Raw genomic sequence first — 10824 nt, 5'->3', positions numbered from 1 at the left:
GAAGCATTTGGAGACACATCAAGGGAGTTAGTCACGCGGCATGTCCGCACGTACTGGCCCTCATATCATCCAGCCGCTTTCGTATGTGCCCCAACAGCCATACATGCCGTATGGATCACCATATATGCAGCCGGCCCTCTTTGGGAGTCTGGCGGCACAACAAGTCCAGCCTATGGACTGGCAGCTCTGGCTGCTAAACCTTGGGGAACAACCCTTGGCGTTCTCCAGGGAGATAACCGAGGCGGCTCAGCCGGCCAAGGTTAAGAATGTGTTGGTCGGTACCTACGACGGTACCACAAACACGGAAGACCACCTAATGGCTTACACCAACCTCATGTACCTATAGGGGTTGGAAGACAAAGCCTGGTGCAGATGCTTCCCGGCAACATTGAAGGGCATAGCCAACGATGGTTTGGCAACCTGCCAGCCGGGTGCATCAACAATTTTAAGACGCTTGCATACCTGTTTGCGTCCAACTTCTCTATGAACATCCCTGCCAAAAAGACAAGTCTCGACCTAGGGGCTATTCAGCATGGAGACAAGGAGGGACTATGGTCCTATGTCAAGCGGTTCAATCTGATGAGAATTCAGATTCAGGGGCTGTCTGAGGAAGTAGCATACACAGACTTCCTTAAGGGTCTAAAGGACGGGTCAACTTTTAAGTTCGACCTGGTCCGCTAGAGGGTTGCCACCCTCAAGGAGGCACTGATGAAAGCCGAAGCCTATATACAAGCGACGGAGCTTTGTGCCATCAAGCACTTGTCGGAGCCTAGACGGTCCGACAAGAGAGAGAGCACGCCTGCTCAGCCGACCAAAAAAAGATGAGGGCAAGAAAAGAAAAGAAGTCTGGGCGGCGGATCGCTCTGGTCAACCGTCCCAGAAGAAACAAAGAAAGTTGGAACCGTACGTCACCAAGTACGAGTTCAACAAGGACTGCTCCTCCATCCTCATGGAGATTAAAGACCGGTTAACAATTGAAAGACCGGCAACAATGAAGAGTTCTATCAAGAACCGTGACAAGAGAAAGTATTGTCACTTCCATGAGGATGTCGGCCATGACACCAATGGTTGCTATAGCCTCAGGCGGCTATTGGACCGTCTAGCTGATGAGGGGGCTTTGAAGTCCTACATGGTGAAGTCCAAGGGTAACCCCAAAACCAACAATGGACAACCGTCAAAGAAGCCGACTGTGAGTTCTGACACTGATGAAGAGCACATCTTCAACATAGCATGCGGCTTCGCGAGCGGTGGTCCTACCATCCATGGTACCAAGGATAACATCCGAAAACTATCCAACCTAGAGGATGAGGGCCAGGCGTCGAAAGACACCTTCCCTGAGGTCTTCATCTCTGAGAAGGATCGGGGTATGGTAAGGCGGCCCCATGATGACCCAATTGTCATTGAATGCAAGGTTGCCAATCAACGAGTGGGCCAGATCCTCATAGATACCGGGAGCTCGTCTGACCTGATCAGTTATTAGTGCTTGGCAAAGCTCAAGTACAAGCCTAGCAGTATGCATAAGGCTTCTCACCCCCTAGTCGGCTTTGGGGGAGGAGTAGTGCATCCGGTGGGGAGGATTGACCTACCCATCTGGCTAAGAGAGAAGGGGGAAGGACGGCACATGGTCGTGAAGTTTTTGGTGGTCGAAGAATTGACCGCCTACAATCTCATTCTAGGCCGTCCTACCCTCAATGAGTCCAAGGCAGTCATCATCCCATCCCTTATGCTGATCAAGTTTGAGAAGGATGCACTAGTAGAAAAATCGAAAAAGCCAACCCCCTTTTGCCACCGGTTCTTAAAAACCGGTGGGAAAAATAGTGGGCTTGATTTTGGATAATCACTTTTGCCACCGGTTCCTGAAAAACCGGTGCCAAATCCTAATTGTTTTTGTTAAAAAAAAAAAAGGAGGAAAACAGATTTGCCACCGGTTCAACCCAAACCGGTAAGGAAAGGTGCTTTTAGCAGCGGTTCGAACCGGTGGCATTTAAAAAAAAAAAAAAACCCACCTTATACTACCTTCTTTTTCCTTCGTTTAGCAATATTCCATTCAATTCGCATTCCCCATCCCCTGCTTTCCCAATTGTTGTTCTTCTCGCCTCCATTACTGCAACTTCATCAATTATTCTTCCTCTCTTGTTCTCGCCTACATACGACCCTCACCATTGTTCTTGTCCTTCCTATCGTCCTCCATTGAAACGCATTCTGGGTTTCTCACCTCCATTGCCGCGCAACTCTTCTCTTTCTCTCCATAACTCTCCTCCATTGAAGCGCATTCTGTCGAGCTTTCTTACCTCCATTGAAGCGCATTCTGACTTTCCAACTGCATTGTAGCAGCTTTGAGGTATTATTGATTAATTTCGCAATCTAGGGTTAGTCGTTGATGTAAGGTTTTATGTTCTTTGTGGTTTGCTTTAATTAATTTCTGTTCTTTATGTTCAACCTTTACGTAATGCATCCATACAACAACAATGACATGGCCTTTTCCTTTGTTAAGTTCAAAATTGAATAGATGACTAGTTATTTGTACTGAACTTAAACTAGTTATATTCAAGATATTAAACATTTGAACCCCAACATGCTAAATGCTGCTAGTATCAAAATTTGATTTCAGAAAGCAATTTATAGCAGTAGTATCAAAGTTTAATTCAAATAAACTTCAATTATTGCTTCAGCTTATATTGCAGTTACATATGTCAATTTTACAGCATACTTGAAAACAGAACAACAAGTATTGGTTGAGTGGATTGCAGAGAGATTGAGAGTGACATTACCAGAATCCAGCCAGCAGTAGCATTATTTTATAGGCAATTGAGAGTGACGTGTGATTAAGGAGAGGGATCGAAACAGGGGGAGGATGACAAGAGTTAAAGAGTGAGTGAAAATGAGGACCTGGTTAGTTGGTTTGTTGCAGACTTGAGGTGGTTGTGTGGCATTTCTGCATCGATGAGGTGGTTATTTGAGACTGATCAACAGTGGAGGGGCTTTGGTGATGGCCATGGAAGGTGGTGGGATGAGCTCAATGGGGGTGAGGCGTAAAAAACAAAAAAGGAAGTTTAAAAGTCACTAGGAACCAATTTAGGAATATACCCACCAAAGGATCGATTGTTATTAGTTAACTAAAAGGTAGGACAGATTTGAAATTACCAAAGGTAGAATTATTAATATCAAACTCCTTATATTAAACAAAGGTAAATGATCCAAAATGTATTTTGTAACTTCAACTATATAGGGCGCAAAACAAAAGCAAAAAAAAAAGGTGGGCTCAAGCTCAATCTTGATACAACTTATTAAGTGCATAGGTCATTCTCCTGCATTCTTATAGAATTGACTGATTTTTCATCCTATAGCTTCAATTGTTTATATACTGGTAATTGTATACCAATGACCAATCTAGTCCAAAATCCTCATTGAAAGATTCCTTCATACTCTATGGTAAGACATACCCAATTAACGAACACCATTAGTTCCTGAAGCCCTGAACCTCCTTTCCTCTTTTGTAAAATTACACTGTATGACTCATCAAGATATCAAGTACTATCTCATCACTAGGTCATCCGCAAAAGATTTTGTCCTATCACTTTGAAAGCTAGTATCAAAATTTTAGGGTGGTGGTGCACCATGGATGATCTATGTCATGGGGAGGGGAGGTGATTTGAGGTTTGGTGGGGGGTGAAGAAGATAAGATGTGGCTGGGTGGTTTAAGGGTAAAAGGTAGGGCATCAAATGGAAGGGGAGGGGCGACTGGGTGTTTTCGTTGGTTAGAGCATGGTGGTGTAGTGGTGGTTTAATTTGGTGTTGAGGATATAACCATGATTAATCTACTTTAAGTTAATTATTTGAGAATTACCTTAATACATCTAGATTAAACAAAAGTTATAAATCCAATGGCCTATATGGTATTGGACATTTCATTTGAAATGATGGATTTAGCCCAATTCACATGATTGGGAATACCAGGTATTTGCATTTGAATTTGATCAAAATTCTAGCCTTTTTACCTCTTAACATGTCATTTTTACCTAGTTAGAGGAAGTTAAGGCTTGAAATCACATTAAAAGAGCAAGGCATACATGTAGTGATATAGGCCTTATTTCGGCCATTTTGAATGAAATTACGTCTTAAAACACTTTACTTGCTCTTTTAATGTGATTTCAAGCCTTAGCTGCCTCTAACTAGGTAAAAATGACATGTTAAGAGGAAGAATGAGCTATTTTGATCAAAAACATAGAAAATAGGCATACATGTTGTGATATAGGCCTTATTTCGGCCATTTTGAATGAAATTGCGTCTTAAAACACTTGACTTGCTCTTTTAATGTGATTTCAAGCCTTATATGCCTCTAACTAGGTAATAATGACATGTTAAGAGGAATAATTAGCTATTTTGATCAAAAATATAGAAAATAGGCATACATGTAGTGATATAGGCCTTATTTCGGCCATTTTGAATGAAATTGCGTCTTAAAACACTTGACTTGCTCTTTTAATGTGATTTCAAGCCTTAGCTGCCTCTAACTAGGTAAAAATGACATGTTAAGAGGAATAATGAGCTATTTTGATCAAAAATATAGAAAATAGGCATACAAGTAGTGATATAGGCCTTATTTCGGCCATTTTGAATGAAATTGCGTCCCAAAATCATTCAAATGCTCTTTTAATGTGATTTCAAGCCTTAGCTGGCTCTAACTATGTAATAACGACATTTTAAGAGGAATAATGAGCTAATTTGATCAAAAATATAGAAAATAGGCATACAAGTAGAGATATAGGCTTTATTTGGGCCATTTAGGTTGAAAATGCGTCTTAAAACACTTGACTTGCTCTTTTAATGTGATTTAAAGCCTTTGCTGCCTTTAACTAGATAATAATGACATCTTAAGAGGAAGAATGAGCCATTTTGATCAAAAATATAGAAAATAGGCATACAAGTAGTGATATAGGCTTAATTCGGGCCATTTAGGTTGAAAATGCGTCTTAAAACACTTGACTTGCTCTTTTAATGTGATTTCAAGCCTTAGCTGCCTCTAACTAGGTAATAATGACATGTTAAGATGAAGAATGAGCCATTTTGATCAAAAATATAGAAAATAGGCATACAAGTAGTGATATAGGCCTTATTTCGGCCATTTTGAATGAAATTGCGTCCCAAAACCACTCAAATGCTCTTTTAATGTGATTTCAAGCCTTAGCTGCCTCTAAATAGGTAATAATGACATTTTAAGAGGAATAATGAGCTATTTTGATCAAAAATATAAAAAATAGGCATACAAGTAGTGATATAGGCCTTTATTTCGGCCATTTTGAATGAAATTGCGTCCCAAAACCATTCAAATGCTCTTTTAATGTGATTTCAAGCCTTATCTGCCTCTAACTAGGTAATAATGACATGTTAAGAGGAAGAATGAGCTAATTTGATCAAAAATATAGAAAATAGGCATACAAGTAGTGATATAGGCCTTATTCGGGCCCTTTTGGTTGAAAATGCGTCTTAAAACACTTGACTTGTTCTTTTAATGTGATTCAAGCTTTAGCTGCCTCTAACTAGGTAATATTGACATGTTATGAGGAAGAATGAGCTAATTTGATTATAAATGTAGAAAATAGGTGAAGTAGTAGTCATATACGCCTATGTATTAAATTTTTGCCTAACTTAAATTGTAAATGTATTTTTACATACATAACCTAAGTAATTAATTCTAGCTAAAATCATTTTTTTTAACCAAGTTTTGCAAGGTACATAAAGGAGGTCCATTGACGAGCAAAGAGCTTAATGAAGTTCGAGATTTGTTAGCGTCTTTCATCACATATAATTTAATTTGAACTTGTTAACTTATACATTAATTATTAGTATAGTTTGTAAATATAACACCTTTTAAGTAATGAGTTGTAAAAGCTATATGACATTTCATTGTATCGCATTTATGGTTATTAATTAATATTTATGTATTGTTGTTATTATTCCAATGTAAAAATTATTATATTATTAGTATTTTTAATAATAATAATACGGGTAATAATTTGGGGTATTATTACTGTTATTATAATATATTTTAATGGCAGATTTAATACAGGATGTGCAGGTTTTTAATTATTTTTAATTATAAAAAAAAAATTTTAAAAAAAAATAGGTTTTGCCACCGGTTTTTTCAATGAACCGGTGCCCAAAATTAATTTAAAAACTGGCGCGCTTAATTTTGCCACCGGTTCACTGTGAAAACCGGTGGGGAATGATGAAGTTTTTCCACCAGTTCAATTGAAAACCGGTGGGAAAAGTTCTTAGCTTAAACTTAAACCAGCAGTTTTTGCCACCGGTTCACCCCAAAACCGGTGGGAAAAGTTCTTTTTGCCACCGGTTTAAAACCGGTGGCATATCTTTGACGGTTTGCCACCCCCCAAATCAAGAACGGTTCAAAGCCGGTGGGGAATGGGGGGTTTGAACCGGTGGGGATTGGGGTTTTTCGTCTAGTGATGACGGGTTAGTGGGTTCCCTGAACGGGGACCAGAAGACGGCTAGGGAGTGCTACCTCTCAAACGTTAAGCCGACTGCTATTGCAGCCGGCCATAACGAGGAGCCCATTGACCGTGATGACAAGGAAGCCGCGCCTGCTCCCAAAGCAACCGGCAAAAAGAGAAAGGCGGACCATCTAGTGGCCGCCAAAAAAGAGAAGCAATAGCAATCGCTAATCGGGGAACGATCAGAGGATCTCCGTCCCAAGCCAGCTGGTGATACTATTGATATTATTCTAGACGACAGCCATCCGGAAAGAACCGTAAAAGTGGGGACGGTTGCTTTTGCAAAATTGGGTGCAGACTTGCACCGGTTGCTGAAAGAATTCAAAGACATCTTTACCTTTGAAGTGGAAGAGATGCCAGGCGTCAGCCCGGATCTTGTTGTCCACAAACTTGTCGTGGATCCAAAAACGAAGCCGGTTAGGCAAAAGAAAAGGAACCACTGCGAGGAGAGATCTCAGGCGGCAGCCGCCAAGGTCAAGAAGCTACTTGATGCCGGGTTCATTCGGCAATGCTACTACCAAGATTGGGTAACCAATGTCGTCCTTGTCAAAAAGCCGAATGGGACCTGGCGGATGTGTGTTGATTACACAGACCTGAACAAGGCATGTCCTAAGGATAGTTATCCACTTCTAAAGATCAACAGTCTAGTCGACCCTACAGCCGGTCATGCCTTGATGAGCTTTATGGATGCCTACTCAGGCTTCCATCAGATACCCTTGTGGGAAAAAGATCAAGAGAAGACGACATTTGTCACTGATCAAGGGTTGTTCAGTTATACGGTGATGTCGTTTGGGTTGAAGAATGCGCCTGCTACCTTCCAATGGATTATTAATGCGTCTGGAAATTTCTTTCAAGCCTAAAAAGGCAGTGAAGGTTCAAGCGTTCGCCGACTTCATTGTTAAAATGAGAAGACCGGCACAGCCGAAAAATGTTGATCAGGTTTGGAAGTTATATGTAGACGGGAGCTCTACTATGAACGGTTGTGGTGCAGGCGTAATTTGCATATCTCCGGAAGGGGACAAATATGAATATGCACTACGGTTCAAGTTCCAGGCCTCTAATAAATGAGGCGGAGTACGAGGCCCTACTAGCCGGTATACGCATGTGTAAGGCGGCTAAGGCAATGAAAGTTGACGCCTGCTCAAATTCTCAATTGATCGTTAGCCAATTCAATGGTGACTATGAGGACACCCATCCGGCGATGATCAAGTATTTGCAGGCAGTCAAAGACGATGCGGGAACACTTGACGAATTCCATTTAAGTCAGATGCTCAGGTCAGAAAACAATCAGGCGGATGCATTGTCCAAACTGGCATCATCCGCCACTTGTGATACGCCTAGGTCAGTCTTTTGGGAGGTCATGGAAAAAAGAAGTATTGAGCATGATCCCACTGGAATTTTGTACCGAAGCTCTACTTGGATGGACCCTATCTGGGATTATTTGGTAGACGGCACCTTGCCGGATGCCCCTTCAGAAGCGGTAGCACTGAAAAAGCAAGCTTTAAGCTTTGAAATTTACAAGGGGGAGCTCTTTAGAAAGGGTTACCTCCAGCCGTTGCTGAAGTGTGTTACCCTTGAAAGGGGCAAAGAGGTTCTAGAGGATCTGCACTCGGGCTTTTGTGCATCACATATAGGCGGCAGAACTTTAGCAAAAAGGGTTTGGCGGCAGGGTTATTTTTGGCCTACTCTTGAGGCAGACGCCATGGAAATGGTGAAAAAGTGTGACAATTGCGAGAGGTTTGGCCGGCTCATACACCGTCCGGATACAGACCTGACGGCTATCTACAACCTGGTTCCATTTGCAAAATGGGTCATGGACATCTTGGGTCCATATACGCCTGCCACAAGCGGGCGGAAGTACATTCTAGTGGCTTTAGATTACTTCACCAAATGGGTTGAGGCAGAGGCGGTCAAGGGCATCAAGACAAAGGATGTCATCTTCTTCATTTGGAGAAACATCATCACCCGATTTGGGGTTCCTATGTCTATGGTCTTTGACAATGGCCCTCAGTTTGAAATGTGTACCCTCAAGAGCTGGTTGGGAGATCAAGGGATCTCACATTGTTTTGCATTCGTTGGCCGCCCCCAAGCAAACGGCCAAGTTGAAGCCTTCAACAAGCTCATCTCAGACGGCATAAAGAAGAAAATAGAAAGGGCTAGTGGCCTATGGGCAGATGAATTGCCTCATGTCCTTTGGACCATCAAAACAACTGAAAAAGGGGCAACCGGTGAAACCCGTTTCTCATTACATACGGCACTAAAGCCGTCCTGCCAATTGAACTTTATGAGCCAACACTCCGAGTCATGCTCTATGATGTAGAGGCTAATTGGGAGGCCATGTGTCTTGCATTGGACTCACTCCCGGAGCGCAGGGGCAATGCCGCCTTAAGTCATGAGATATACCATATGAGAATGACGAGGGCCTACAACAAAAGAGTACACAAACGGCCCCTCAAAGTGGGGGACTTTATGCTACAGAAAATGGAGGCAACTGGTAGAGAAAATGAGCAAGGGAAGCTAACCCCTAATTGGGAGGGCCCCTACCGAAATTTTGAAGAAGTTAGAGGCGGCACCTACCGCCTAGAAACACCAGACAGGCTGGCAGATAGCCAGAACCCGGAATGTAGATAACATGAAAAAGTACTACTTCTAGGGATTTGTAAATATTTTGTAAATAGAGTATATTAATGAAAAAGTACTTTATTTCAATTGTTTTTTGTACAAAGTCCCATGTGAAATGCACAATCGGGAAACTTCTAAGTCCCATGTCCAATGCACAACCGGGCAACTACCAAGTCCCATGTGCAATGCACAACCGGGCAACTACCAAGTCCCATCTGTGCAATGCACAACCGGGCACCCATTTGCTCAAATTGAGTAGAAGGCTAAGTACCTAACTTAATTATTCAAAAGGCTAAAGGCCAACATATTTTAAACCGCCTGCTCTAACCATGAGCAGGCATCCGACGACGCCCATTTGGGTGAATTCGCCGAAGAGATCATCTCCCTTCCGGGTGGTACATTGTTCTACAGGTCATAGACTCAAACGGCTTTAACCGGTTAGGTTAAAGATAACCTATGGTTGTTTGAATGGCCTATCGAACTCAAGATACACCCGGTCATTTCCCCAAGGTAATACAGACGGTGAAATAAATCTTGATCTGCAGCCGGCTTTTGCCAAAAAGCACTACAGCCGGCTCCAGCTTCCATAAACAAGGTCAAAACCTTGATAAAATCAAAAGACACCCGGTTATTGCCCCAAGGCAATATAGGCGATGAATTAAATCTTGGTCTGCAGCCGGCTTTTTCCAAAAAGCAATACAGCCGGCTACCATTTCCATTATCAAGGTCAAAACCTTGTCGCTTAATCCGCAATTGTTTAAAATGCATACGTCCGGCCACAGGCCTCCTGCATGCCAACCAACGGCATTTTCGGATACCCAAGGGGTAATCCTCAGCCGGTTAAACGTGTATTCTAAGTTTGATTTAGCCGGCATAGCCGGTAGATTCAATTTGGGATCAATTCTGTTTTAAAACGGTCAAGGACCGCCTATTCAATTCATCCGGATGGTTATGGACGGCTGCCTGCTTAGAGTTGGTAACTATAAGCAAACAACCATCCAGGGGTAGACAGGGCTAATGCATCTGGCATGTATCAATTCAAATTGCAACAAAGATTTCATTCAAGGCAAAAAATTGGAACAAATAATGGCAAAGAAAACCGACACAGTCGGCATATATATATAAATATTTCAAATTCAAATGTTAGCCGGACCCTTGTCCGGAGAAGAAGATACAAAATTACACGGCACGCAGGCCGGATGAAAGCAGGGTTAAAAAATAATAAAGCTACTGTTGTTGCTGCTGTTGTTGTTGTTGCTGCTCTAACGGCTGGTCCTGACCGGCAAGAGGGGCGCCTTGAGTTTCCTTCAAAATTTGAGTCAAGCAAGGTAGGGAGAACGTAGACTTAGATTTGACTGAAACCTCTATAAATCTATATGTTCTTTTATTGCTTGTCATCGTTTCATTGTTTGCATTGTGTGGATCCAGGATCTATTGTTCCCCTTACTCGAAATTTTTTACAAGAATGCTAGTTGTTCTCTTACTCAGTTAATTACCCCTCTTAATTGAGTACTAATTTCATTTTCAACTTTACAAAAATAAAATAAAAATAGGCAAAACGAGCCTTAATAGCACCACCTATAGACTTGGTGCAAAAAGTAGTATGCACGACCTATTGATGCGAGTAAGCTCCATAACATCAACTAAGGTCCTGTTCAATTCACCTTAAAAAAATAATATTCAATAAAAA

This window comes from Chenopodium quinoa, unplaced genomic scaffold (assembly GCF_001683475.1).
Source record: "Chenopodium quinoa cultivar QQ74 unplaced genomic scaffold, ASM168347v1, whole genome shotgun sequence".
Taxonomy (NCBI): domain Eukaryota; kingdom Viridiplantae; phylum Streptophyta; class Magnoliopsida; order Caryophyllales; family Amaranthaceae; genus Chenopodium; species Chenopodium quinoa.
The sequence above is the reverse complement of the archived record's forward strand: the minus strand, read 5'-3'. Positions refer to the sequence as shown.